General features: G+C 36.3%; 1 pseudogene; it reads left to right on the forward strand.

Moving 5' to 3' along the window:
* The first annotated feature begins 4,391 nt into the window (after window positions 1-4,391).
* On the forward strand, window positions 4,392-4,508 carry LOC145249939 (5S ribosomal RNA; annotated as a pseudogene).
* The last annotated feature ends 933 nt before the right edge of the window (window positions 4,509-5,441 follow it).

A 5,441-nucleotide genomic window follows, 5' to 3' on the forward strand; every position in this document is an offset into this window, starting at 1 on the left:
TTTTAATAGAAAACATTTATGACGTAGCAAGAATGTCGCATATCCTCCAATAAAAATACAACTGGCATGGACAACTGAATGAACGTCATATGTCCACAAATAAAAATATACAAAATTTATAACTTTGTGAGAACGTCGCACGTTCTCCAACAACAACAACAACAACAACAACAACAACAACAACGACAACGACAACAACAACAACAACAACAACAACAACAACTTGCAACTCTGAATGGACGTGGCTGTTCTTCATTAAAAATATAAAGTTATGACGATGCAAAAATGTCGCATATCCCGCCATTAACAATTCAACTGATTTAAAATATTCAATAGACGTCGCATGTCCTCCAATTGAAACATGAAAGACTTCTAACGATGCAAGAATGACGATGCAAGAATGACGATGCAAGAATGTCAGATGTCTTCCAATTAAAAAGCAACATGCTTGAAACATTGAATGAACGTCGCACGTTCTCTAATAAAAATATAAAAGGTCTGTGAAGTTGCAAGAATATCGCATATTTTCTAATTAAAAAAGTAACTGCTTTGCAACATCGAATAAACGCCGCATGTCATCCACGAGATATAACAGTACTCCCTCCACTAAAATCCAATTTATAACAATTCACACGCAACATGATTAAACTAACTAACCGATCATATATCCAACGTAGAGAGCTGGATAATTCAATGATATATCCCATAAATTATACCATATAACCCGTTGCACCTGGCAATTAACATATACGGTGAAGTTATAAGAGAAAGGGGCGCGACAATGAAAGACAATGAAACATGCACGAGGAAAAAATGGATGTACATAAATCCAAGACAATGGCTGAATCATAAGAAAATGACTCCCAGACCGTCCGTAGTTGAATGGGGACGTAAATGGATGGTCACATTTAATACTAGCAAGACTAAGCTGCTCTCCTTTAACAATTACAACCTACTATATCCATGACAAATAACACCCTATCTGAGAATTCTTCAAACTCCTTGACTTAACATTCACAGAAAATATGAACTACAATAAATACATTGAGGATATTATGGCGGCTGCTGCGAGGAAGGTAGACTCTCTCTATTGTGCTAGAAAACTACTCACACCTGAGAGTATTCTGTACCTCTGTAAGGCCAACATTCGCCCGTGTATGGAGTATTGTTGTCACATCTAGGCTGGTGCATCTGCCACTTGTCTCTCCCTCTTGGCTAGGGTCCAAAAAAGGATATGTGATGTAAAGAGTCTCACTTTGTTAACTAGGCTCCAACCCCTGTCCAATGGCCGCAAGGTTGCATCCCTGTTGCCTGTTTTACAAGTAATTAATGGAATGTGCTCTGATGAAATCCTCGCACTTGTGCCCCCCCCCCTCGACGTACATATCCCAGACAAACCCACTTCGCAACAAAGTCACACTCTTTCACTGTTGAGATCCCTAAATGTCAGAAAGTCTTCTACTCTGATGGCTTCTTTTCTAGAGCAGCTAGATTTTGGAATTCTCTTCCTGCTGCTCAAACTGTACTGATATGCAGAAGTTCAAATGCGACGTAAACCACAATCTTTCTTAGGCATGGTGCCAATTAGTAGCCCCTTATGTCCAAGTGGCGATGTGCCTTGTTTGGGGGTAAAGGTGAGTAAAAAAACAAAGACAAAAAAAAAATGAGGGCTACGACGTAAGCAGTTTAACGTAAAGAAAGACAGAATATGTCCATAAAAATATAACCAATGCAAAGAATAGCGAGATTATTTGAATGATGATGACGCTGATGATGATGGGGGAGGGCGAGGATTAAGAAATAGACAACAGTGAGAAAAATGAGTAGTGGTAGGTGGAGTACAGAATTGAAAATAAGTCTAATAAAATCAGGAGGATGAAATTCTCCGTTGAATTTTTTGTCTGACTTGAAATCCTCAAAACCCCGATGGCATAAGTAAAAAGATTTTAATAAAGAGCTTTTATAAGAGTCTTTTCAAATCATTATTGAAACGCCATTTTGACTATTATTTAGAGTGAAGGGCGGAAACGATTAGAGATATCAATGACACAAAGGACCTCTTGAATGGGAAAGACAAAGACAGAATAATACACACACACACGCACGCACGCACATACACATCTGCACACATAAACACACATACATACACGCATACACACATACATACACACACGTACACAGATACACACATACACACACATGCATCGAAACACATACAAACACATATACATATACACACACGCACGCATACACATACATGCATACATAAACACACATACATACATACACACACATACATACACACACGTACACACATACATCACATACACACACATGCATCGACACACATACAAACACATATACATATACACACACGCACGCATACACATACATGCAAACATAAACGCACATACATACACACATACATACACACACGTACACACATACACCACATACACACACATACATCGACACACATACAAACACATATACACATACATACACGCACTCATACACACACATGCACATATAAACACACATACATACATACACACATACACACATACATACACACACGTACGCACATACACCACATACACACATACATCGACACACATACAAACACATATACACATACACACACGCACGCATACACACACATGCACATACATACACACATACATACACACATACACACATACACACGCATACACACTATATCTATTTATCTATCGCTTCTATTCTATCCTACTATTATATAAAAAGAAACGTTGTGTGTGTACTTTATGTGCTTGGCATTTTTCTTGGATAGGTTTTGTATCGGAATGTTTTACAACATATAAGTATGGATGATAATCGAAATAATCCGATGAAAGAAGGAACAGGCGATCCTAACCAAATTAAACACTTTACACAGCCTAACATCACAATTGTATTTGAGGAGTTTTATTACCAGACATGCCGGAATGCCGACATATAAAATAAACATTAGGTTCTTTGATATGCCAGGGGCGCGTTAGAAATGAATGTTTCTGTTTAATACACGATTGCACCATGATACTTGACTTTTTCATTTAAAACTTAAATTCAAGATACTAACACCGCACAAGCAGTAAGGCCAGACATATAAAATCAACAATATGATATAACAGGGGCGCGTTCGAAATTAATGTGTCTGTTTACAGCACAATTGGATCATGATACTTGGCTTTTGCATTTTAAACTTTAATTCAAGAACATTGTGTACAAAATAATAATTTTATGAAGTCAACAGCAGGTTCTTTACTGTGCAATTTACATTACAATGTATTGTGGACTAAGTCTGCGAAGAGACATATGAAGACTTCTTACGGTACACCGCGATGGGTCCTCAACTGGATTCGATTTCGATGACAATAAAAATATAGGAGTGTGAAATTTTTGTTGATCTTTATACAAGTATAGGCAACACGACGAAATTAGCTTTGGTTTTGGTTGTTTTTTTTTTACGGCATATCAACCCCTTTCAGGTTATTTAATGCCAAATCTAGTGATTTTGAAGAAAAAAGTATATATATATATATATATATATATGGCCCAGAGATAAGGGTTTAGGCTCATTACCGTTACGTCCCGATTTCGAATCTCGCTAGATACAGCCACTCTGATGAGTCGTAGACGACGAAACACGTGTCAGTGGATAATTACATTTTAAAAATAGTATATATACCGCTCCCCATGTGAGGGTACCAAATTGGTCAAAAGGGGAAATTATTCCCAACTCGCATTTAGGTAAAAATGCACTTTCGTAAATAATTGAATTCATTCAAAACATATCGCTAAAACCAAAACAAAAACAATATATATATATATATATATATATATATATATATATATATATATATATATATTTTTTTTTTTTCAAGTCGGTTTCTATTTAACCCATAGTTGGGAACTTAACAGGTACTACCACTCTGTGTCAAGTGGACCTGGGAGCAATGGCGATTAAAGGATGGCTCCACACTTCCCAAAGCCCGCAAGCTGGGGCCTCACCATCAGATATAGTTTAAGGTCATATCCAGGACCAAACGAAATTAGCTATAAATCCCACCCCCAAATTTAACGATGAGCCTCTGCCCTTATTTACTTCTTTTATTGATACTGTAAACCTTTTTAACATATCTTCGCTAAACGTTTCAAGCAGTTAATATTATAAGATTTAAAATGCCCTGGACAAGTTTTTTTCAATTATATTGGCGCCATGTGGGCACTGTCGGTGTCTGCTGTCGGCTTCTTCTGAAATAATTAATTTTTATGCTACTTCTCGGCTTTGGACACATTTTAAAAATATAGATAACTTTTAATTTAAAAAGGAAGTTACATCTAAATTTAAATTTCCACCAATATATATAGTGTACGGCATAATCACGTTGACACACCGGTTCACGTCAGATCACCGAAGTTAAGCAACGTTGAGCCTGGCTAGTACCAGATGGGTGACCATTTGGGAATTCTAGGTGCTGTATGTTCTTTCCACTTATCCCAGCATTGTTTCCAGTCGTCATGAGCCTCCACTTGTCACTGAAATTCAACAATGTCGACTCAGGAGAGGTGTGGTTGGCGATTGCGCAACTCTTGTCACAAAAATCTCACGCACAGGCACCCTTACAGTGGGTATCAATAGTCTGTCAAGACTGAAGGAAGTTTAATAGTATAGTGACTATTATTACTGGGTGGAGGTCGATAATTATAATAATTCATTAAAAAACATTTTATTTAAGAAGGTATATTTTTATATGCACTGGTTGTGAGTTGTCTACAAATAAAGTTTTGGGGTAAAGATTCATGGTAGTTATGATTCGAAAATCATGACGTGGACTTCTCTAACATATTTTTGCTAATATATATTTTGATAATCATACTGCTGTATTTCTCTTGACTATTATCGACTTTCAAAGCAACAACACTTAATTATTGCTAGGCTAATGTTTTTATGTCTATTTATAAAAATATTGGATGTAAAATCTTTTGGAAATTTTCAATATTTTAATATCATATCGCCGGGTTTCTGCAACTAGTTTTTATTCAGATGTGATGCGGTTTTATATCGATTTTGTTTGTCCTTTTTATTGCCTATTCCCATATTTTCCCGCTAATCTATTTTCTTGGAAGCGTTTTTGGAAGCCTTTTTACCTCCGGTAATAACAGAGACTGGAAATAACAGCCAGAAGATAAACGGAAGTCGTTCACTAGTCGCGCACGCGCAATTTTGTTTTATAGCTGTAGATGAACAACCGATCCAGTTGATAGTTACAGAAATGTCATTACATATGAACACGTACAGACACATATTTCGGTTTCAAGGTATGCGATTTTATAAAACGATTTATAAATCAACACACACATACATGTATGTATATATATATATATATATATATATATATATATATATATATATATAT

Source organism: Euprymna scolopes, chromosome 28 (genome assembly GCF_053919585.1).
Source record: "Euprymna scolopes isolate OS-2025 chromosome 28, ASM5391958v1, whole genome shotgun sequence".
Lineage (NCBI taxonomy): Eukaryota > Metazoa > Mollusca > Cephalopoda > Sepiida > Sepiolidae > Euprymna > Euprymna scolopes.